Genomic DNA, 25,251 nt, shown 5'->3' with positions numbered 1-25,251 from the left:
TCACCCTGAATCACATGTTTTTCTTCAGGTGCCTCATCTTGGAAAATGTTCTGAATCAATCTGAAAGGTTCATTTGCAGGGTTTTTCTCCTTTGATATTTCGGAGGTTTTTCTTTTATTAAGAAGATGAAAATGTTTCCCTCTTATTTCATGAGTTCGACTCACATTCAGGAAATTCTGGGTGCGGTGGCTTCCCCAGTATATCATTACATTCCATGTTTTGCTTTACTTTTTTTTTTTCTGTGTATTCACTTTTATAAAACTATTCTTACAGCCATTTTAACTATAGTATTACTACTATTATTACATGGGTGGCAAGATCTTATTTCACAGGCTACCCATTATTTAGAACAATACAATATAAACATACGCAAAAATTCTTGGTATTTGTCAATGTGCAATATTTGTACACTTCTGGGTTTCTCTGTACAACGTCTTAGACTCTAGAATATAAAGGTTGCTGGTCCTGATCCCTTGCAGAGTGAGTGCAGCAGCGGTGGCTCGACGGGCTCCCGACGCAGCCCTGGACCCCGCACGGTGGCGCCTGCGGTCCCCGGTCAGCAGCAGCAGCGGCGGCGGCAGCGGAGCGCGCTCATCATACGGGGCCATTAACTGCCGCATCGCCCGGCATGCTCGGCTGCTCAGTCCTCTGCTCTGGGCTGCTGCTGCGGGGCCGGGGGGCTGCAGACTTCCCCTCTGCCGTCTCCAGGCTCTCCTCCACATCTTTACAAGCAGCATCTTGAGAGGTAGACAGTTTTCCTTCCTCACTTTTGAAGACCGCAGTTTCTGTCTTGGCATCCACAGTGAGGCTCAGAGTTTCCTTCACGCCGCCATTCATCACTGTCTCAGTTACCTTGTCTGTACTTTCTGCATCCTCCTCTCCGTCAGAGCTGCCTTCCACGGCCACGCTGCCTGGCGCTTCCGGCTGCACTGCCAGTGCAGCTACACTGGAAGCCAGCGGGCCCACTGGCTCCGTGCTGGTCTCCATTTCCACTGGAGAACTGCTCCTTAAAGAGTCTTTTGTACTCAGGGAAGACGCGAACTCGGAAAACGAAGCCCAGCCCGTCTCCTTAGTCGGCACCGGCTCCTCTGCGCTCCAGACGTCAGAGCCCACAGAGTCTAAGGGAGCCCCGAGCGCTGTCTCCATGGGGACATCAAAGCTGGCTGACCAGCTGGGCGGTTCATTCAGGTCTACCTCTATTTTATCCTCTGTGTTGGCACTACTGGATTCAAACAAGTCTTGTTTTGCTCCATCTTCTTCTTCAGAGTCTGTACTCTCCTCACTGTCTGTACTCCCCGAGCTTGATCGTCTTTGGGATTCTGGTGTAAATGCAATGTGTTTTTCCTCCTAGATATCTTCCTCATCAGAGCCACCATCATCAAACTGCTGTATTCTTTCCTTACAACATGCTTCAAACAAGGCAACATTTCCACTTTCATTTGTATTGAGAGTAAAGTTGACGTCTGATACCCGATCAAAAGAAACATTGCCAATGTCATCTTGATCTGCAAACTTCTCATCGTTGAAGCCAAACTGGTCAATAAAATTGGACGTCATTTGTTGCATCTGATAATCAGAAAAGGCTAGATCTACCGTGTTCCTCTTGTTAGTTTCTCCTAAGGAGCTTGTGCAGAACATCTCCCATCGCTCCCTGACTTCGTCTGGAAGATCTTTGATGAGCTGCTGTACTAAGGCGCTGTTGGGGCCCTTATCAGTGCTGTGCACGATGCAGTTGGCTATCCTTGTCAGGTGTCCCATGTAGCCATGCCGTCTTCCTCCTTCGGCTTGTTTCTTCTCGTTCATTTCCCAGGCGTCAAGTATTCGTTCTATCAATTGACATTTTTTTTTTTTTTTTTTTTTTTTATTTTACAAATTTAATCAGTTATACATATACATATGTTCCCATATCCCCTCCCTTTTGCGTCTCCCTCCCACCCTCCCTATCCCACCCCTCCAGGCGGTCACAAAGAACCGAGCTGATCTCCCTGTGCTATGCGGCTGCTTCCCACTAGCTATCTACCTTACGTTTGGTAGTGTATATATGTCCATGCCGCTCTTTCACTTTGTCACAGCTTACCCTTCCCCCTCCCCATATCCTCAAGTCCATGCTCTAGTAGGTCTGTGTCTTTATTCCTGTCTTACCCCTATGTTCTTGATGACATTTTTTTTTTAAATTCCATATATATGTGTCAGCATACAGTATTTGTCTTTCTCTTTCTGACTTACTTCACTCTGTATGACAGACTCTAGGTCCATCCACCTCATTACAAATAGCTCAATTTCATTTCTTTTTATGGCTGAGTAATATTCCATTGTATATATGTGCCACATCTTCTTTATCCATTCATCCGATGATGGACACTTAGGTTGTTTCCATCTCCGGGCTATTGTAAATAGGGCTGCTATGAACATTTTGGTACATGTCTCTTTTTGAATTATGGTTTTCTCAGGGTATATGCCCAGTAGTGGGATTGCTGGGTCATATGGTAGTTCTATTTGTAGTTTTTTAAGGAACCTCCATACTGTTCTCCATAGTGGCTGTACCAATTCACATTCCCACCAGCAGTGCAAGAGTGTTCCCTTTTTTCCACACCCTCTCCAGCATTTATTGTTTCTAGATTTTTTGATGATGGCCATTCTGACTGGTGTGAGATGATATCTCATTGTAGTTTTGATTTGCATTTCTCTAATGAGTAAAGATGTTGAGCATCCTTTCATGTGTTTGTTGGCTGTCTGTATATCTTCTGTGGAGAAATGTCTATTTAGGTCTTCTGCCCATTTTTGGATTGGGTTGTTTGTTTTTTTGCTATTGAGCTGCATGAGCTGCTTATAAATTTTGGAGATTAATCCTTTGTCAGTTGCTTCATTTGCAAATATTTTCTCCCATTCTGAGGGTTGTCTTTTGGTCTTGTTTATGGTTTCCTTTGCTGTGCAAAAGCTTTGAAGTTTCATTAGGTCCCATGTGTTTATTTTTGTCTTTATTTCCATTTCTCTAGGAGATGGGTCAAAAAGGATCTTGCTGTGATTTATGTCATAGAGTGTTCTGCCTATGTTTTCCTCTAGGAGTTTGATAGTGTCTGGCCTTACATTTAGGTCTTTAATCCATTTTGAGCTTATTTTTGTGTATGGTGTTAGGGAGTGATCTAATCTCATACTTTTACATGTCCCTGTCCAGTTTTCCCAGCACCACTTATTGAAGAGACTGTCCTTTCTCCACTGTACATTCCTGCCTCCTTTATCAAAGATAAGGTGACCATATGTCCGTGGGTTTATCTCTGGGCTTTCTATCCTGTTCCATTGATCTATCTTTCTGTTTTTGTGCCAGTACCATACTGTCTTGATTACTGTAGCTTTGTAGTATAGTCTGAAGTCAGGGAGCCTGATTCCTCCAGCTCCATTTTTCGTTCTCAAGATTGCTTTGGCTATTCGGGGTCTTTTGTGTTTCCATACAAATTGTGAAATTTTTTGTTCTAGTTCTGTGAAAAATGCCATTGGTAGTTTGATAGGTATTGCATTGAATCTGTAGATTGCTTTGGGTAGTAGAGTCATTTTCACAATGTTGATTCTTCCAATCCAAGAACATGGTACATCTCTCCATCTATTTGTATCATCTTTAATTTCTTTCATCAGTGTCTTATAATTTTCTGCATACAGGTCTTTTGTCTCCTTAGGTAGGTTTATTCCTAGATATTTTATTCTTTTTGTTGCAATGGTAAATGGGAGTGTTTCCTTGATTTCACTTTCAGATTTTTCATCATTAGTATATAGAAATGCCAGAGATTTCTGTGCATTAATTTTGTATCCTGCAACTTTACCAAATTCATTGATTAGCTCTAGTAGTTTTCTGGTAGCATCTTTAGGATTCTCTATGTATAGTATCATGTCATCTGCAAACAGTGACAGCTTTACTTCTTCTTTTCCGATTTGGATTCCTTTTATTTCCTTTTCTTCTCTGATTGCTGTGGCTAAAACTTCCAAAACTATGTTGAATAAGAGTGGTGAGAGTGGGCAACCTTGTCTTGTTCCTGATCTTAGTGGAAATGGTTTCAGTTTTTCACCATTGAGGACGATGCTGGCTGTGGGTTTGTCATATATGGCCTTTATTATGTTGAGTAAAGTTCCCTCTATGCCTACTTTCTGCAGGGTTTTTATCATAAATGGGTGTTGAATTTTGTCAAAAGCTTTCTCTGCATCTATTGAGATGATCATATGGTTTTTCTCCTTCAGCTTGTTAATATGGTGTATCACATTGATTGATTTGCGTATATTGAAGAATCCTTGCATTCCTGGAATAAACCCCACTTGATCATGGTGTATGATCCTTTTAATGTGCTGTTGGACTCTGTTTGCTAGTATTTTGTTGAGGATTTTTGCATCTATGTTCATCAGTGATATTGGCCTGTAGTTTTCTTTCTTTGTGACATCCTTGTCTGGTTTTGGTATCAAGGTGATGGTGGCCTCGTAGAATGAGTTTGGGAGTGTTCCTCCCTCTGCTATATTTTGGAAGAGTTTGAGAAGGATAGGTGTTAGCTCTTCTCTAAATGCTTGATAGAATTCGCCTGTGAAGCCATCTGGTCCTGGGCTTTTGTTTGTTGGAAGATTTTTAATCACAGTTTCAATTTCAGTGCTTGTGATTGGTCTATTCATATTTTCTATTTCTTCCTGAGTCAGTCTTGGCAGGCTGTGCATTTCTAAGAATTTGTCCATTTCTTCCAGGTTGTCCATTTTATTGGCATAGAGTTGCTTATAGTAATCTCTCATGATCTTTTGTATTTCTGCAGTGTCAGTTGTTACTTCTCCTTTTTCATTTCTAATTCTATTGATTTGAGTCTTCTCCCTTTTTTTCTTGATGAGTCTGGCTAATGGTTTATCAATTTTGTTTATCTTCTCAAAGAACCAGCTTTTAGTTTTATTGATCTTTGCTATCGTTTCCTTCATTTCTTTTTCATTTATTTCTGATCTGATTTTTATGATTTCTTTCCTTCTGCTAACTTTGGGATGTTTTTGTTCTTCTTTCTCTAATTGCTTTAGGTGCAAGGTTAGGTTGTTTATTCGAGATATTTCCTGTTTCTTAAGGTGTGATTGTATTGCCATAAACTTCCCTCTTAGAACTGCTTTTGCTGCATCCCATAGGTTTTGGGTCGTCGTGTCTCCATTGTCATTTGTTTCTAGGTATTTTTTAATTTCCTCTTTGATTTCTTCAGTGATCACTTCGTTATTAAGTAGTGTATTGTTTAGCCTCCATGTGTTTGTATGTTTTACAGCTTTTTTCCTGTAATTGATATCTAGTCTCATAGCATTGTGGTCGGAAAAGATACTTGATACAATTTCAATTTTCTTAAATTTACCAAGGCTTGATTTGTGACCCAAGATATGATCTATCCTGGAGAATGTTCCATGAGCACTTGAGAAAAATGTGTATTCTGTTGTTTTTGGATGGAATGTCCTATAAATATCAATTAAGTCCATCTTGTTTAATGTATCATTTAAAGCTTGTGTTTCCTTATTTATTTTCATTTTGGATGACCTGTCCATTGGTGAAAGTGGGGTGTTAAAGTCCCCTACTATGATTGTGTTACTGTCGATTTCTCCTTTTATGGCTGTTAATATTTCCCTTATGTATTGAGGTGCTCCTATGTTTGGTGCATAAATATTTACAATTGTTATATCTTCTTCTTGGATTGATCCCTTGATCATTATGTAGTGTCCTTGTTTGTCTCTTCTAGTAGTCTTTATTTTAAAGTCTATTTTGTCTGATATGAGAATTGCTACTCCAGCTTTCTTTTGGTTTCCATTTGCATGGAATATCTTTTTCCATCCCCTTACTTTCAGTCTGTATGTATCTCTAGGTCTGAAGTGGGTCTCTTGTAGACAGCATATATATGGGTCTTGTTTTTGTATCCATTCAGCCAGTCTGTGTCTTTTGGTGGGAGCATTTAGTCCATTTACATTTAAGGTAATTATTGATATGTATGTTCCTATTCCCATTTTCTTAATTGTTTTGGGTTCGTTATTGTAGTTCTTTTCCTTCTGTTGTGTTTCTTGCCTAGAGAAGTTCCTTTAGCATTTGTTGTAAAGCTGGTTTGGTGGTGCTGAACTCTCTCAGCTTTTGCTTGTCTGTAAAGGTTTTAATTTCTCCATCAAATCTGAATGAGATCCTTGCTGGGTAGAGTAATCTTGGTTGCAGGTTTTTCTCCTTCATCACTTTAAGTATGTCCTGCCACTCCCTTCTGGCTTGTAGAGTTTCTGCTGAGAGATCAGCTGTTATCCTGATGGGGATTCCCTTGTGTGTTATTTGTTGTTTTTCCCTTGCTGCTTTTAATATGATTTCTTTGTGTTTAATTTTTGACAGTTTGATTAATATGTGTCTTGGTGTATTTCTCCTTGGATTTATTCTGTATGGGACTCTCTGTGCCTCCTGGACTTGATTAACTATTTCCTTTCCCATATTAGGGAAGTTTTCAACTATAATCTCTTCAAATATTTTCTCAGTCCCTTTCTTTTTCTCTTCTTCTTCTGGAACCCCTATAATTCGAATGTTGGTGCGTTTAATGTTGTCCCAGAGGTCTCTGAGACTGTCCTCTGTTCTTTTCATTCTTTTTTCTTTATTTTGCTGTGCAGCAGTTATTTCCACTATTTTATCTTCCACCTCACTTATCCGTTCTTCTGCCTCAGTTATTCTGCTATTGATCCCATCTAGAGTATTTTTTATTTCATTTATTGTGTTTTTAATCGATGCTTGATTCGTCTTTAGTTCTTCTAGGTCCTTGTTAACTGTTTCTTGCATTTTGTCTATTCTATTTCCAAGATTTTGGATCATCTTTACCATCATTATTCTGAATTCTTTTTCAGATAGACTGCCTATTACCTCTTCATTTGTTAGGTCTGGTGGGTTTTTATCTTGCTCCTTCTCCTGCTGTGTGTTTTTCTGTCTTCTCATTTTGCTTATGTTACTGTGTTTGGGGTCTCCTCTTTGCAGGCTGCAGGTTCGTAGTTCCCGTTGTTTTTGGTGTCTGTCCCCAGTGGCTAAGGTTGGTTTAGTGGGTTGTGTAGGCTTCTTGGTGGAGGGGACTACTGCCTGTGTTCTGGTGGATGAGGCTGGATCTTGTCTTTCTGGTGGGCAGGTCCACGTCTGGTGGTGTGTTTTGGGGTGTTTGCGGACTTTTTATGATTTGAGGCAGCCTCTCTGCTAATGGGTGGTGTTGTGTTCCTGTCTTGCTAGTTGTTTGGCATAGGGTGTCCAGCACTGTAGCTTGCTGGTCGTTGAGTGAAGCTGGGTGCTGGTGTTGAGATGGAGATCTCTGGAAGATTTTCGCCGTTTGATATTATGTGGAGCTGGGAGGTCTCTTGTGGACCAGTGTCCTGAAGTTCGCTCTCCCACCTCAGAGGCACAGCACTGACTCCTGGCTCCTCAATTTGGGATGATTTGTTGTCTATTCATGTATTCCACAGATGCAGGGTACATGAAGTTGATTGTGGAGCTTTAATCCGCTGCTTCTGAGGCTGCTGGGAGAGGTTTCCCTTTCTCTTCTTTGTTCTCACAGCTCCTGGGTCTCAGCTTTAGATTTGGCCCCGCCTCTGCGTGTAGGTCGCCGGAGGGCGTCTGTTCTTCGCTCAGACAGGACAGGGTTAAAGGAGCAGCCTCTTCGGGGACTCTGGCTCACTCAGGCCGGGCGGGAGGGAGGGGCACGGAGTGCGGGGCGTGCCTGCAGCGGCAGAGGTCGGCGTGATGTTGCACCAGCCCGGGGCGCGCCGTGCGTTCTCCCAGGGAAGCCGCCCCTGGATCCCGGGACCCCGGCAGTGGCAGGCTGCACAGGCTCCCGGAAGGGCGGTGTGGACAGTGTCCTGCGCTCGCACACAGGCTTCTTGGAGGCGGCAGCAGCAGCCCCAGCGTCCCACGCCCGTCTCTGGGCTCCGCGCTTTTAGCCGCGACTCGCGCCCGTCTCTGGAGCTCCTTTACTCGGCGCTCTTAATCCCCTCTCCTCGCGCACCAGGAAACCAAGAGGGAAGAAAAAGTCTCCTGCCTCTTCGGCAGCTCCAGAGTTTTCCCGGACTCCCTCCCGGCTAGCTGTGGCACATTAGCCCCCTTCAGGCTGAGTTCTCGCCGCCAGTCCCAGTCCTCTCCCTGTGCTCTGACCGAAGCCCGAGCCTCAGCTCCAGCGCCGCCCGCCCTGGCGGGGGAGCAGACAAGCCTCTCGGGCTGGTGAGTGCCGCTCGGCACCGCTCCTCTCTGCGGGAATCTCTCTGCTTTGCCCTACCCAGGTATGTGGGGAGTTTCTTGCCTTTTGGGAGGTCTGGGGTCTTCTGCCAGCGTTCAGTAGTTGTTCTGTAGGAGTTGTTGCACGTGTAGCTGTATTTCTGGTGTATCTGTGGGGAGGAAGGTGATCTCCGCGTCTTACTCTTCCGCCATCTTACCCGGAAGTCCCTTCAATTGACATTTTTGAAAGAGATGTTTCAATAACAAATTGTCACCAGTGGCGTCTTGATCAGTAATTGTGCTATTTTCTGTGTTTTCAAAAGGACTTGCAAGAATCAGTGCAATACAGATTTCCACTTGTGTGTGTAAAAAGTTATTCCATGTGTATTTGAAGAACATGTCCAATATGACCCCAATGCTATTCAGCTCCATAAGGTCCCCGTTGATACTGCTGGTATTTGTTTGGAGGAGGCTGGATATCAACCTAATCACATTCAACCGGGTGTTGCCCACGGGAGGGTCCAGCACGCCCCACATAGTCTTCATCACACTTTTCTTGGGTGACTCAAGCAGGAGTTCATGAAACGATCCAAGTCTTCCTCGGATGGCTTCTAGAACGCTCTTGTTGACTGAACAAGCTGAATGACTCATGCCTGGTGGGCAGATCTCTATATGGCCTTCAAATGTTGGTCGCTGTGTCTCAAGTAAAGCCAACAATATCTGGACTGCGCTGACTATGGACGATTCATTCTTCTCCTTGTGGAAAATATTTGATAGGAGCTGCTCTATAATTTCTTGCTTTTCTAGAGTGGCAAGCAGGGGGTCTGGTTCTGTACTGTTCTGAATTTGTAACATCTGGTCTCTGCTCAGGTGAACAATTTCACAAAGTGACTGTGATGCATTTGAATGCCGATCTTCTTCTTGCGATGGATGAACTATTTCCACAAGCCTCTGGATAATTTTCTCCTCATTTAACCAATTCAGCACGTCCTGCCTGGGCTGTGGGGGCCCAATGCATGTCAGGAGCCTGAGCAACAAGTCCATGATGGCCGATGTTGCTATGTGCTTCATAATAAGGTCCACAAAGTCACGATTCTTCTTTAGGAAATCCACAATCTGTTCTGGTTTTCTGCTGATAAGAATACTTAGCACCTTGCTGAAGAAACTGGCAAGTAGTGGGTTCAAGGGGGAATCGTTTAGGAGGAAGCTATACAATTTCATTAGCAAGGATTCATCTTCTCCCAGTCTATCATTCATTTGGGAGACATCAGAAGTGAGCAACTCACAAGATATATTTGGATACTTGTATCTGATCTTTTCATCCATGTCTTGAGGTGGTTCTTCAATAATGAATGAGACTAAATCTTCGAGACATTCTGCTTTTAACAGGAACTCTATAAGTTTGCAGTTCTGAGCTATACATTCCTGTAAAACATCTTCCTCATCCATCAACTCCTTCAGTGTTACATCTTCTCTTTCTAGAAGTGTGTCTATGTGGGATGATGAGTGAAGATCAAATTTCCAAAACATGCTGCTCTTTCAAACCAAGTTTAAAAATTAAAAGAAATGTTTTCTTTTCTGTGGCTCCTTGCCCATTACAGGTTATCCTGGCAACGGTTGTCTTCCAATTTACTGCATTAGCAGATTAGCAGAATAAAGTGGAGTGGTCGACATGAAACAGAAGTTCCCCTGGAGGAAGGGAAATATCCAACTCTAGCCCCCTCTAACCTTCCGCATGAGGAAAGGGAAGTACACAACTCCAGGCCACTCTAGCCATCCTGTACCACCGAGAAAATTACACGAAGCTCCGAGGTTGAAATGTCAGGACACACAGGTACATCCAAGGACTCATTCCGTCCACCTGGAGGTGCCTGTGACTCGCCGCTAGTTGCGCTCAGGCGGGAAACGCGCTCACCGACACCATCAGCGAAGCGCCCAAAATCTGCTTTACTTATTGATTATCTTCACTGGTAGTTAAAATTAGTTTATCAGCCCTCTTGTCTTGGTATAATCTTGGTATTAGTAGGATGTCATTTGCTAGAATGCAGGTTAGAAATGAAATCCCAAGAAAGGCAATAAGTTAAACAATTGTTCCCCCCCAAGTCAGAACAAAGCATTGTTTTAAAGGAAGAATCATCAGTTTATTATAGTTTTTTTAAAAATGTTTATTTATTTATTTATTTGGCTGTATAGGGTCTTAGTTGCAGCACGCGAGATCTTCATTGCAGCGCGCAGGCTACTCTCTAGTTGTGGTGTGCGGGCTGTCGAGTGTGCGGGCTCCGTAGTTGCGGCACGCGGGCTCTAGAGCATGCAGGCTTAGCTGCCCCATGGCATGTGGGATCTTAGTTCCACGACCAGGGATCGAACCGGCGTCCCCTGCATTGGAAGGCGGATTCTTAACCGCTGGACCACCAGGGAAGTCCCTTTATTATAGTTTTAATGTTGCCCTCCTTGTCCTGGGTGTTTTGTGGGTGAAGAACCTCCAGGGGTGAGGCTCTACAAAGTGGAGCGTGCTTTGAATGAGCACCTGATATCTGGGGCAGGTGGGAGAACAGGGCTAGCATGGTCCTATGGTCTGGCAGGTTAATGGTTGGCATAGCGATTTGTGTGAGTGGCACTTGTCTTTCTTCCTGCTGCAGCCTGAAAAGAGAATGTCTTCCTTCCTTTGGGTCTTGACTGGGTACAAAGCAAGCATCTAAGGCGGTACCCAGTGGAGGAGGCATCTACACTGCTCATCGTTACAGAGTTAATAAAGCTGGGGTCTAGGTGAAACCCACATGCTGGCAGTGGAGTGACAAGCATGTGTAGAGAATTTCTGTCGTTGAAAACAACAGTAAATATCTCTGGGATAGAGTGTTGCCCAAACTTACTGTATCCCTGGGGAAGAAAAAGTAAAAGTTTGATATTGCTGGAAGAATTTATAGCAGCCTGGCTCTATGTTTGCAGAATTCAACCGTCCTCTGAATACCTGTTTCTTTGAATAGGTGTCAGACCATTTTACAGCTGAGTAAACTAAGGCAAAGAGAGGTGAAGAGATTTGCCATACTCACAAAATAATTCTGAGGTCTAGGAGAAATGAGAACCAATGGTCCACTGCAAAGCGATTTAAAACCACCCAGACCTATGTGTATCCCTGTGCTTTTCTTTTAAAATAAAGTAAAAAAGGAATTACGTGTACTATTAGAGATGGCTGGTACTGTTTTCGACAGTGATGATTTTGGTTCTCATGAACTTTGCTATTTAGAGATATGCTAAGAGAACTTACTACCTTGGAACAAGCAAATGGCAAACAAATAAAATATTGTGTTTGGGGTAATTTATTTTCTCTGGCTTTGTTAACTGAGCAGTTAACTGGATTATTTCCCTAATGTGAACAGAAACTCTATTCATATTAAAACAATTAATTGGACAGGTGTTGTAGGGTGAACATTTACTCTCTTATTTTTTTCCCCTCCTCCTGTCATCTCTCCTTCCCCCCATGTCTGGCTTTCTCAGAGAGAGCAATTTCAACTGCATAATGTCTAATGTGAAGAATGGAAGCTCTCAAAAATCATAGCAAGGAACTATAGCCACACATTTATTCTCAGCAGATCTTTGCATATCTTTGGATTTTTATGTTTTGCTTACTTTCCAATGACTGAGTTCCATGCTATAACATCGCTGTTATTTTGGTGGGTGGATTAGAGCTTATTGTCTCTCACAGCAGCCTTCGGCTGCCCTGGGTGAGACCTCCACAGCTTGCTTACCTTATCATAATATTGGAAAGCAATTTCTCTTGACTGCTGTGAACCGACACTGGAATTCTGAAATGCTGCCACAGTCATTAAGTGATTTCCAATTAGTTAATTGGTTTCACAGCCTGCTTCTTTCTAAACTGTACCTTAAATGAAAAGTGGAACCATTCATTTTTTTTTTTTTTTTTTTTTTTTTTTTTTTGCTGTACACGGGCCTCTCACTGTTGCGGCCTCTCCCGTTGCGGAGCACAGGCTCCGGACGCGCAGGCTCAGTGTCCATGGCTCACGGGCCCAGCCACTCCGCGGCATGTGGGATCCTCCCAGGCCGGGGCACGAACCCATGTCCCCTGCATCAGCAGGCAGACTCTCAACCACTGTGCCACCAGGGAAGCCCGAACCATTCATTTTTGAAAGGGAAAAATATCCTGGGGACTTTGGGTTTTAAGATCCTAAAACGAAGCATACTTTGGAAGAAACGTCACTGAAAACACCAGTCCTGCAAACAGAAAATATTATTATTATTATTATTACAGAAAAGAACAGACGGTCTCTCCTGGCCTTGCCAAATGGTCGAGGGTTTATTTTGCCCACTTTAACTTTGAATCAAAGGAAGTGAGGTAGATTATCAGAGAGCAGCACGGAACATGGAGAGTTTCGAGATCAACATGGATTCTTCTCTAGGGAAGCTTCCTGGGCCTCTGTGTTGGGTCTTCAGGGCCATATCTGCTGTGCTGCTCTAGGATGCTACTAACCCTCACTGAGCAGTAGGGCAAAGTCCTTGCGAATGGTTCATCAAGAAGCTGCTTTTTGGAAAGGGAACTCTATATGGTTAGGTATGTGGACTGACAGAAGGAATGGGGTGAAAGAAGGTGAGAGGTTTACGTAGAGTATCTCTAGTCAACACGTGTTATTAATGGTGGGGGCCATAAACAGGATTTTTGAGCAATAACTGATTTGCACAGTAGAATAAATATTTATTCAGTAGGGTAGATACGGTAATAATTACCCACTAGGGTAAATCAGTCATCTACTTTCCCTGATAGAGAGAACTTTGCTTTAATAGTAGATAGAATGCATAAAATATGAATGCAAAATTTCCTCTCTGTTAATTAGACAAAAATGCAGTCAATCAAATAAGAAGCATCGGAGTCTAGCGGTCAAAAGCATGGACTCTGGAGACAGACTATCTGGGTGGAAATCCTGATTGTCACTTTCTAGTTGTGTGACTTGGGGCAAGTTGCTTGACCTCTCTGTGCTTGTTTCCGGGGAAATGGAGGAGAGGAGTAATACCATCCTCACAGGGTTGTTATGAAGGGTGAACATGAAGGGTTAAAATTCATCAATCCCTTAGAATCGGGTTTGAAACATAGTTTGTTAAAGAAACCAAATTTTATCGTATGCCATGTTTTGAAAGATCCATCTTTTGATTTCTCCATTGAAAAAAACCCTCTCCTCTTCTGGGTAATCACCCATGAGAACAGTACTCAAAGGAGGGCAAGAGCTGAGATGCTGGCCGTCCCTTGGGTTGGTCAGTCCATCTGTCGGTCAGCTATGTTCCCTGCCATTGGCTCTTTAAGACAATTTCTTTCCCGCAAATCAGTCAGCCTGACCTTTTTGTTAAAGAAGACTGTTTATGTTAGAGAAGTAGATTAAATTGGAATAGCAAAGGGGGCAGTGACTGGAATACTGGGTCAGAAAGAGGCAAAGAACTTCAGTGTGTGCAAGTGTATATGTGTGTGTGTGTGTGCGTGTGTGTCTGTATCAAAGACAGAGACAAGAGAGACATGGTGTCAGAGAAAGACAGAGAGGGACACACAGACACATTCACACAGACAGAGAGACAGAGAGACACAGACAGAGACAGAGAGAACATGTGGAGAGCAACAGAAAATCTTCAGTGAGTGGGAGACCATGCACAGGGAAAGTCAGCACTTTGCTGAGAAGGAATTGAGAGATGTGAGGAATACTGAAGGCCAAGAAGGGAGCTGAGGACAGAAAGCCCTGACTGGCGATTGTGCCTTTCTGTCTGCTTTAGAAGCAGTTGGTTCATCATTTCAGCAGCCTGGAGTCCTTTAGTAATGACTTTATGGATTAAAATTTAAAACCAAATTAGATGTGTTTACAAAACAGCACTCACACTGAACTGATAGCAAGCTGCTGAAGTTGGGCTCACAATTGTGCCAGAGCCCGGGGTATGCTGTTCTGGTAGATGGTCCTGGTGCTTGTTGAAGTGGGTAAGACCACAGCCCCCCTTTCTTCTGTGTCACTTCCTGCCCTGCCTAAAGATAGCACTTTCAGGTGATATGCTGGCAGGCACAAGTAACACATTTACAGGCACATGTTGCCTGGCCTTGATAGTAACACTGGTAGAAATTTGTCTGCTTTTTAAAAAAATTATTTTTAAGTTTCCTCGTGCAGCCTGTTCATTCCAGTCGAAACAATGGTTTGACAAATACTAAGTCCAGAATCTCATAATGATACAGGAGTTTTGAGACCGTGTGTTTTTTTTTTTTTTTTTTTTGTTAGAGTTTTATTTATTTATTTTTTTTGCTTTATAACAAATTTAATCAGTTATACATATACATATGTTCCCATATCCCCTCCCTTTTGCGTCTCCCTCCCACCCTCCCTATCCCACCCCTCCAGGCGGTCACAAAGCACCGAGCTGATCTCCTTGTGCTATGCAGCTGCTTCCCACTAGCTATCTACCTTACGTTTGGTAGTGTATATATGTCCATGCCTCTCTTTCACTTTGTCACAGCTTACCCTTCCCCCTCCCCATATCCTCAAGTCCATTCTCTAGTAGGAGACCGTGTGGGTTTTTTTGAATTTTATTTTATTTATTTTTTTATACAGCAGGTTCTTATTAGTCATCCATTTTATACACATCAGTGTATACATGTCAATCCCAACAGCCCAATTCATCACACCACCCCCCACACTCCCCACCACTTTCCCCCCTTGGTGTCCATACGTTTGTTCTCTACATCTCTGTCTCTATTTCTGCCCGGTAAACCAGTTCATCTGTACCATTTTTCTAGGTTCCGCATATATGTGTTAACATACAATATTTGTTTTTCTCTTTCTGACTTACTTCACTCTGTATTGCAGTCTCTAGATCCGTCCACGTCTCTACAAATGACCCAATTTCGTTCCTTTTTATGGCTGAGTAATATTCCATTGTATATATGTACCACATCTTCTTTATCCATTTGTCTGTCGATGGGCATTTAGGTTGCTTCCATGACCTGACTGTTGTAAATAGTGCTGCAATGAACATTGGGGTGCATGTATCTTTTTGAATTATGGTTTTCTCTGGGTATATGCCCAGTAGTGGGATTGCTGGATCATATGCTAATTCTATTTTTAGTTTTTATAGGAACCTCCATACTGTTCTCCATAGTGGCTGTATCCATTTACATTCCCACCAACAGTGCAAGAGGGTTCCCTTTTCTCCACACCCTCTCTAGCATTTGTTGTCTGTAGATTTTCTGATGATGCCCATTCTAACTGGTGTGAGGTGATACCTCATTGTAGTTTTGATTTGCATTTCTCTAATAATTAGTCATGTTGAGCAGCTTTTCATGTGCTTCTTGGCCATCTGTATGTTTTCTTTGCAGAAATGTCTATTTGGGTCTTCTGCCCATTTTTGGATTGGGTTGTTTGTTTTTTTAATATTGAGCTGCACAAGCTGTTTATATATTTTGTAGATTAATCCTTTGTCCATTGATTCGTTTGCAAATATTTTCTCCCTTTCTGAGGGTTGTCTTTTCGTCCTGTTTATGGTTTCCTTTGCTGTGCAAAAGCTTTGAAGTTTCATTAGGTCCCAGTTGTTTATTTTTGTTTTTACTTCCATTATTCTAAGAGGAGGAGGATCAAAAAATATCTTGCTCTGATTTATGTCAAAGAGTGTTCTTCCTATGTTTTCCTCTAAGAGTTTTATAGTGTCTGGTCTTACATTTAGGTCTTTAATCCATTTTGAGTTTATTTTTGTGTATGGTGTTAGGGAGTGTTCTAATCTCATTCTTTTACATGCAGTTGTCCAGTTTTCCCAGCACCACTTATTGAACAGACTGTCTTTTCTCCATTGTATATTCTTGCCTCCTTTGTCATAGATTAGCTGACTATAGGTGCATGGGTTTATCTCTGGGCTTTCTATCTTGTTCCATTGATCTGTATTTCTGTTTTTGTTTTTTTTTTTTTTTTTTTTTTTTTTTTTTAATTTTTTTTATTTTACAAATTTAATCAGTTATACATATACATATGTTCCCATATCCCCTCCCTTTTGCGTCTCCCTCCCACCCTCCCTATCCCACCCCTCCAGGCGGTCACAAAGAACCGAGCTGATCTCCCTGTGCTATGCGGCTGCTTCCCACTAGCTCTCTACCTTACATTTGGTAGTGTATATATGTCCATGCCGCTCTTTCACTTTGTCACAGCTTACCCTTCCCCCTCCCCATATCCTCAAGTCCATGCTCTAGTAGGTCTGTGTCTTTATTCCTGTCTTACCCCTATGTTCTTGATGACATTTTTTTCTTAAATTCCATATATATGTGTCAGCATACAGTATTTGTCTTTCTCTTTCTGACTTACTTCACTCTGTATGACAGACTCTAGGTCCATCCACCTCATTACAAATAGCTCAATTTCATTTCTTTTTATGGCTGAGTAATATTCCATTGTATATATGTGCCACATCTTCTTTACCCATTCATCCGATGATGGACACTTAGGTTGTTTCCATCTCCAGGCTATTGTAAATAGGGCTGCTATGAACATTTTGGTACATGTCTCTTTTTGAATTATGGTTTTCTCAGGGTATATGCCCAGTAGTGGGATTGCTGGGTCATATGGTAGATCTATTTGTAGTTTTTTAAGGAACCTCCATACTGTTCTCCATAGTGGCTGTACCAATTCACATTCCCACCAGCAGTGCAAGAGTGTTCCCTTTTTTCCACACCCTCTCCAGCATTTATTGTTTCTAGATTTTTTGATGATGGCCATTCTGACTGGTGTGAGATGATATCTCATTGTAGTTTTGATTTGCATTTCTCTAATGAGTAAAGATGTTGAGCATCCTTTCATGTGTTTGTTGGCTGTCTGTATATCTTCTGTGGAGAAATGTCTATTTAGGTCTTCTGCCCATTTTTGGATTGGGTTGTTTGTTTTTTTGCTATTGAGCTGCATGAGCTGCTTATAAATTTTGGAGATTAATCCTTTGTCAGTTGCTTCATTTGCAAATATTTTCTCCCATTCTGAGGGTTGTCTTTTGGTCTTGTTTATGGTTTCCTTTGCTGTGCAAAAGCTTTTAAGTTTCATTAGGTCCCATGTGTTTATTTTTGTCTTTATTTCCATTTCTCTAGGAGATGGGTCAGAAAGGATCTTGCTGTGATTTATGTCATAGAGTGTTCTGCCTATGTTTTCCTCTAGGAGTTTGATAGTGTCTGGCCTTACATTTAGGTCTTTAATCCATTTTGAGCTAATTTTTGTGTATGGTGTTAGGGAGTGATCTAATCTCATACTTTTACATGTCCCTGTCCAGTTTTCCCAGCACCACTTATTGAAGAGACTGTCCTTTCTCCACTGTACATTCCTGCCTCCTTTATCAAAGATAAGGTGACCATATGTCCGTGGGTTTATCTCTGGGCTTTCTATCCTGTTCCATTGATCTATCTTTCTGTTTTTGTGCCGGTACCATACTGTCTTGATTACTATAGCTTTGTAGTATAGTCTGAAGTCAGGGAGTCTGATTCCTCCAGCTCTGCTTTTTCCCCTCAAGACTGCTTTGACTTTTCAGGGTCTTTTGTGTTTCCATAGAAATTTAAAGATTTTTTGTTCTAGCTCTGTAAAAAATGCCATTGGTAATTTGATAGGGATTGCATTGAATCTGCAGATTGCTTTGGGTTGTATAGTCATTTTCACAATACTGATTCTTCCAATCCAGTAACATGGTATATCTCTCCATCTGTTGGTATCATCTTTAATTTCTTTCATCAGTGTCTTATAGTTTTCTGCATACAGGTCTTTTGTCTCCCTAGGTAGGTTTATTCCTAGGTATTTTATTCTTTTTGTTTCAATGGTAAATGGGAGTGTTTCCTTAATTTCTCTTTGAGATTTTTCATCATTAGTATATAGGAATGCAAGAGATTTCTGTGCATTAATTTTGTATCCTATAACTTTACCAAATTCATTAATTAGCTCTAGTAATTTTCTGGTGGCATCTTTAGGATTCTCTATGTATAGTATCGTGTCATCTGCAGTGACAGTTTTACTTCTTGTTTTCCAATTGGTATTCCTTTTATTTCTTTTTCTTCTCTGATTGCCATGGCTAGAACTCCCAAAACTATGTTGAATAATAGTGGTGAGAGTGGACATCCTTGTCTTGTTCCTAATCTTAGAGGAAATGCTTTCAGTTTTTCACCATTGAGAATGATGTTTGCTCTGGGTTTGTCGTATATGGCCTTTGTTATGTTGAGGTAGGTTCCCTCTATGCCCACTTTCTGGAGAGTTTTTATCATAAATGGGTGTTGAATTTTGTCAAAAACTTTTTCTGCATCTACTGAGGTGATCATATGGTTTTTCTCCTTCAATTTGTTAATATGGTGTATCACATGGATTGATTTGCATATATTGAAGAATCCTTGCTTCCCTGGGATAAATCCCACTTGATCATGGTGTATGATCCTTTTAATGTGTTGTTGGATTCTGTTTGCTAGTATTTTTGTTGAGGATTTTTGCATCTATATTCATCAGTGATATTGGTCTGTAATTTTCTTTTTTTGTAGTATCTTTGTCTGGTTTTGGTATCAGGGTGATAGTGGCCTCATAGAATGAGTTTGGGAGTGTTCCTTCTTCCGCAATTTTTTGGAAGAGTTTGAGAAGGATGGGTGTTAGCTCTTCTCTAAATGTTTGATAGAATTCACCTGTGAAGCCATCTGGTCCTGGACTTTTGTTTGTTGGAAGATTTTTAATCACAGTTTCAATTTCAGTGCTTGTGATTGGTCTGTTCATATTTTCTATTTCTTCCTGGTTCAGTCTTGGAAGGTTATACCTCTCTAAGAATTTGTCCATTTCTTCCAGGTTGTCCATTTTATTGGCATAGAGTTGCTTGTAGTAGTCTCTTAGGATGCTTTGTATTTCTGCACTGTCTGTTGTAACTTCTCCTTTTTCATTTTTAACTTTATTGATTTGACTCCTCTCCCTCTTTTTCTTGATGAGTCTGGCTAATGGTTATCAATTTTGTTTATCTTCTCAAAGAACCAGCTTTTAGTTTTATTGATCTTTGCTATTGTTTTCTTTGTTTCTATTTCATTTATTTCTGCTCTGATCTTTATGATTTCTTTCCTTCTGCTACCTTTGGGTTTTGTTTGTTCTTCTTTCTCTAGTCCCTTTAGGTGTAAGGTTAGATTGTTTATTTGAAATTTTTCTTGTTTCTTGAGGTAGGCTTATATAGCTATGAACTTCCTTCTTGGAACTGCTTTTGCTGCATCCCTTAGGTTTTGGATCATCGTGTTTTCATTGTCATTTGTCTCTAGGTATTTTTTGATTTCCTCTTTGATTTCTTCAGTGCTCCCATGGTTATCTAGTAACGTATTGTTTAGCCTCCATGTGTTTGTGTTTTCTACATTTTTTCCCTGTAATTGATTTGTAATCTCATAGCTTTGTGGTCAGAAAAGATGCTTGATATGATTTCAGTTTTCTTAAATTTACTGAGGCTTGATTTGTGACCCAAGATGTGATCTATCCTGGAGAATGTTCCATGTGCACTTGAGAACAAAGTTTAATCTGCTGTTTTTGTATGGAATGTCCTATAAATATCAATTAAATCTATCTCATCTATTGTGTCATTTAAAACTTCTGTTTCCGTATTTATTTTCATTTTGGATGATCTGTCCATTGGTGTAAGTGACGTGTTAAAGTTCCCCACTATTATTGTGTTACTGTTGATTTCCTCTTTTATAGCTGTTAGCAGTTGCCATATGTACTGAGGTGCTCCTATGTTGGGTGCATATATATTTATAATTGTTATACTTCTTCTTGGATTGATCCCTTGATCATTATGTAGTGTCCTTCCTTGTGTCTTGTAACATTCTTTATTTTAAAGTCTATTTTATCTGATATGAGTATTGCTACTCCAGCTTTCTTTTGATTTCCATTTGCATGGAATATCTTTTTCCATCCCCTCACTTTCAGTCTGTATGTGTCCCTATGTCTGAAGTGGGTCTCTTGTAACAAGACAGCATATATATGGGTATTGTTTTTGGATCCATTCAGCAAACCTGTGTCCTTTGGTTGGAGCATTTAGTCCATTAATGTTTAAGGTAATTATCGATATGTATGTTCCTATGACCATTTTCTTAATCGTTTTGGGTTTGTTTTTGCAGGTCCTTTTCTTCTCTTGTGTTTCCCACTTAGAGAAGTTCCTTTAGCATTTGTTGTAGAGCTGGTTTGGTGGTGCTGAATTCTCTTAGCTTTTGCTTGTCTGTAAAGCTTTTGATTTCTCCATCAAATCTGAATGAGATCCTTGCCAGGTAGAGTAATCTTGGTTGTAGGTTCTTCCCTTTCATCACTTTAAGTATATCATGCCACTCCCTTCTGGCTTGTAGAGTTTCTGCAGAGAAATCAGCTGTTAACCTTATGGGAGTTCCCTAGTATGTTATTGATCGTTTTTCTGTTGCTGCTTTCAATAATTTTTCTTTGTCTTTAATTTTTGCCAGTTTGATTATTATGTGTCTTGGCATGTTTCTCCTTGAGTTTATCCTGTATGGGACTCTCTGTACTTCCTGGACTTGGGTGGCTATTTCCTTTCCCATGTTAGGGAAAATTTTGACTGTAATCTCTTCAAATATTTTCTCAGGTCCTTTCTCTCTCTCTTCTCCTTCTGGGACCCCTATAATGCAAATGTTGTTGCATTTAATGCTGTCCCAGAGGTCTCTTAGGCTGTCTTCATTTCTTTTCATTGTTTTTTCTTTATTCTGTTCCACAGCAGTGAATTCCACCATTCTGTCTTTCAGGTCACTTATCCATCCTTCTGCCTCAGTTATTCTGCTATTGATTCCTTCTAGTGTATTTTTCATTTAAGTTATTGTATTGTTCATCTTTGCTTGTTTGTTCTTTAATTCTTCTAGGTCTTTTTAAAACATTTCTTGCATCTTCTTGACCTTTGCCTGTATTCTTTTTCCGAGGTCCTGGATCATCTTCACTATCATTATTCTGAATTCTTTTTCTAGAAGGTTGCCTATCTCCACTTCATTTAGTTGTTTTTCTGGGGTTTTATCTTGTTCCTTCATCTGGTACATAGCCCTCTGCCTTTTCATCTTAATATCTTTCTGTGAATGTGGTTTTTGTTCCACAGTCTGCTGGACTGTAATTCTTCTTCCTTCTGCTGTCTGCCCTCTGGTGGATGAGGCTATCTCGAGACCGTGTGCTTTGAAAGCGAAATGTTTTCAGGAACGTCGAGTTCCTCTGCTACCTTCTCCAGCAGCAAACCCTGTTTCTTACCGCATAGTTGTTCCAGAGAGAGGGAGAATCTTTTATTTTAGTTTTCTGCAGTTGAACACAGTTTTTTCTCCTCATATAATTTTCAGAACAGGAGCTGCTCTTTCAAGTTTGCTAATCAGTGTAAAGGCAAGAAGACATCAAAGGGAATGCTTCTTGGTTTGAAGACACAGCAGGGCTTTTTCTTGTAATGAAGTGCGTTGATAATTTTATTTCTGTGGTCCATGAAGCTAGTTATGACTCAATAAATATTAAATCAATCAATCAGCCACATAACCTCTCCCTGCCCTCAAGGCACTGATGATCTGCTGAAACACAATGAGTATCATGTACCTGCATCTTTTAATATTTTTTGACTTTCACTTATGGGGAATAATATCTCACAAATTCCCAACCAGGGAGCCTGAAGAGGTTTGGGTTCCTAAATTCATTTATAAGCCAATGAGAAGATTTTGTTAGAGTTGTTAGCTGAGCCTGAATAATGCTTGTGAAATGGCTCCTTTATGAAAGAGAGCTAAGTGCTAAAATAACATGGGGGCTGAAGAAAGTGTGGCTGCTTGTGATGGTCCACAGGGGTGTGTGCTGTGTCTCCAAGCATAGGGAGAGCAGGGCAAGCACACTGGGATAAGACTGTGCCATCTGTTAATCACAAGATTTAAAACTACAGTTCACTTACATGGGATTCCATGCTAATATGAGTGGCTTTTCCATTTCAGAAGGCAGCAGGAGCCCGCAGCAGAGTCAGTGGGCATCTGAAAGCCTGATTAAATGTGGTGAGGGTATGCATGGAATATTTTAGTCTCTGGATGTTATTTAGATTGAGACAGGAGCATCTTGGGGGAACAGAGATGCATTAAAGCTGCACACGTAACGGATCATCTTTTACTTCCAGAGAGGCTGCATGTTGCTGTGTGGGCTCCAGCGGCCCCCAGGAAAGCTCTTGGCTTCTTCCTGACCTGCGCTAAACCTGCTCTCTGGGCTCAAGACGCATTAGAAATAAACAAAATGCACTTGTTTGAATCGATGCCAGGCATTAAGCGGCTCCTGGGCTTTACATCAGGGTCTCTGGTAGGGGTGGTTATCCTCTGGCTGCGTGTGCTGGGGTTTGAGTGACAGGATATTTATTTATTTATATTGGAGGATAGTTGCTTTACAATGTTGTGTTAGTTTCTGCTGTACAGAAAAGTGAATCAGTTATACGTATACATATAACCACTCTTTTTTAGATTTCCTTCTCATTTAGGTCAACACAGAGCATTGCGTGAAGTTCCCTGTGCTACACAATAGGTTCTCACTAGTTATCTATTTTATGCATAATAGTGCGTATGTGTCAATCCCAATCTCTCAATTCATCCCATCCCCCCATCCCCCCTTGGTAACCGTAAGCCTGTTCTCTACATCTGTGACTCTATTTCTGCTTTGCAAATAAGTTCATCTGTACCATTTTTCTAGATTCCACATGTAAGCGATATTACATGATATTTGTCTCTCTCTGTGTGACTTCACTCTGTATGGCAGTCTCTAGGTTCGTCCACGTCTCTGTAAATGGCACCATTTTGTTCCTTTTTATGGCTGAGTAATATTCCATTGCATATATGTACCACATCTTTATCCATTCCTCTGTAGGTGACAGGAAATTTAAAACTAAATGGGCCAGACATTTAACACCTGGAGGCACTTGGTCTTGTGACTGTTCCTAGGTTCTCAAGCCTTTAGGAAGCTCCTGATCAAATAGGAGGGAGGGTGCCAGCCTCCCTCAATGTTTTATGCCTTCTCACTGCTCTGCCTCTTACCTTGTCCCTTACTTAACTCATTCTTCAAGAGCAGCTAAAATGTCACATTGATCTTCCTTGGTGCCTGCCTTTACTAATGCTTACCCCCCTTCCTGCCCCATCCCCATAAAGCACTTAACAAGCATAGTATCATAGAAAAGCATGGATTTTGTTCCAGATAAGTCTGAGTTTATGTTCCAGGTCTCACAGTTACTAGGTGTGTTTACCTGGTAAGGCTTCTCATCCTTTTATAGCCTTACTTTCCCTTAACTGTAAAGTGGGGATAATGCCACTTACCTTAGGGTTTGTAGGTGCATTAAATGATGCCACCAAGTACAAGGCCAGGTAGAGAATATTCCATTGATCTTTGTTCCTTCATCCTTCATAGTTTGTCCGGCCAACTGTAATTCTTAATCTTTTGGTCATGGATCTGTTGGAGAATCTGATGAAAGTGATGGTCTCTGCTCCCAGGGAAAAAGAAAGATACATGCATAAATTTTCATACAACTTAAGGAAATTCAGCGATCCCTAAGAGTCCAAACAAGGGCCCCTTAAGGATGGTGAACCTGGGACTTCCCTGGTGGTCCAGTGGTTAGGAGTCTGTGCTTCCATTGCAGGGGGCACGGGTTTTATCCCTGGTCAGGGAACAAAGATCCTGCAAGCCGTGAGGCATGGTGAAAAAAAAAAAAGCGTGGTGATCCCTTGGTTAAACCCCTCCTCTACCAAATAGCCACATTTGTAAGACATTTGTGAGGCTGAAAAGAGACCTGGCACTTAGGGAGGGCTGAACAAACACTGGTTAATCTCGCCTCTGCCTAAATTGCAATCACAATATATACCATGCCTGGTGGAAATCTAGCTGTAATTTTTCCTTCTGTTTAATTTTGAGAAGCTGTCATGGACAAGTGACAGAAATACCTCTGAGCGGAGAGTCTGGTCCTTGACTGCCGTGTCTTCCAGCTGGCCTGCCATGCCTGTTTTCAACAAATTTGGCCTTTTCAAAGACCTTCCCTTTCTTATCCCACTCTACCCTGCAGTCTCGTGTGTACTGCTACCCAGCCAGGTGATGTGTTTTGCTGACATCTCTGTCTTCGCTCTCTCTATGGAATGTAGAGCAATTATCCTTTGGTTGGTCCCCTTGTCTGTATTTTGGCAGGCTGCCCTGCCTTCCATGTGATAAGTGTTTTGCAGACGGTGCAGCCCGACCTCTGCCAAGCCTAATGTCACCCTCATCAGATGCTGCCTGGGTCCAGGGGTTACCTCCACCTGCCCCTTCCCTTCTGAGTCTGCTGGTGCAGCTTCCCTTGGCACTACGTTTAAAAGCACAAAACTATGTGCAAGTCTGACTGTGATCCAGTGCCTTGGAACAATGTTAGCAGTGAAAGTGAACCTGGATAATTCAGGCACCTCCGAATGTTTTTCTTACAACCTGCATTGGTTTGTCTGGCTGTGTACAGCAAGTAAATGAACTGGATAATCGCCATATTTCTATTCCACTCCGTGCTGTGTAGCCTGCGCCTCTGGAAACAAAAGTTTTCTCTACAACAAAGTCAATGCTCAAGAACAACGATGACCCCCCCCGGGGGGATGAATCCCTTTGTCAGTGTGTGCCAAGGCATGGCTAATCAAATTGACTCAGAAAGCACCTTTCTCCCATTTGATTTTCACTGGATATTTTCACTGAAGAGCAAGCAACAGGGACAACAGCAACAAAAAACTATAAAAACAACCAACCAAACAAAACCCAAACCAACATCACCTCCCTCCCAAACATCTCTCATTGATGTGCCCCATTCCAACTGTGCAGGTCAGGCTTTATTTATTGTCTGGCTGCATTGCGAATGTCCGCATTGGACTGCTCAGGGATTCTATGGATCACAGTTTCTCAAGCTTTAATGTGCATTCATATCACCTGGAGGTCTTGGTAAAATGCAGATTCCGATTCAGTGGGTCTGGGGAGGGATCAGAGATTCTGCATGTCTAACAAGCTCCCGGGGATGCTGGTGCCACTGGTCCACGGGCGAACCTTGGAGAATCGAGACAGTAGCCT

At 41.7% G+C, this 25,251-nt stretch overlaps 1 pseudogene; it reads right to left on the bottom strand.

Moving 5' to 3' along the window:
- Nucleotides 1–245: 245 nt before the first annotated feature.
- Nucleotides 246–10,063, bottom strand: LOC132494820 (serine/threonine-protein phosphatase 6 regulatory subunit 3-like; annotated as a pseudogene).
- Nucleotides 10,064–25,251: the final 15,188 nt, after the last annotated feature.

The sequence above is a fragment of the Mesoplodon densirostris genome, chromosome 1 (assembly GCF_025265405.1).
Source record: "Mesoplodon densirostris isolate mMesDen1 chromosome 1, mMesDen1 primary haplotype, whole genome shotgun sequence".
Lineage (NCBI taxonomy): Eukaryota > Metazoa > Chordata > Mammalia > Artiodactyla > Ziphiidae > Mesoplodon > Mesoplodon densirostris.
This window is presented reverse-complemented; position numbering and strand designations above follow the sequence as displayed.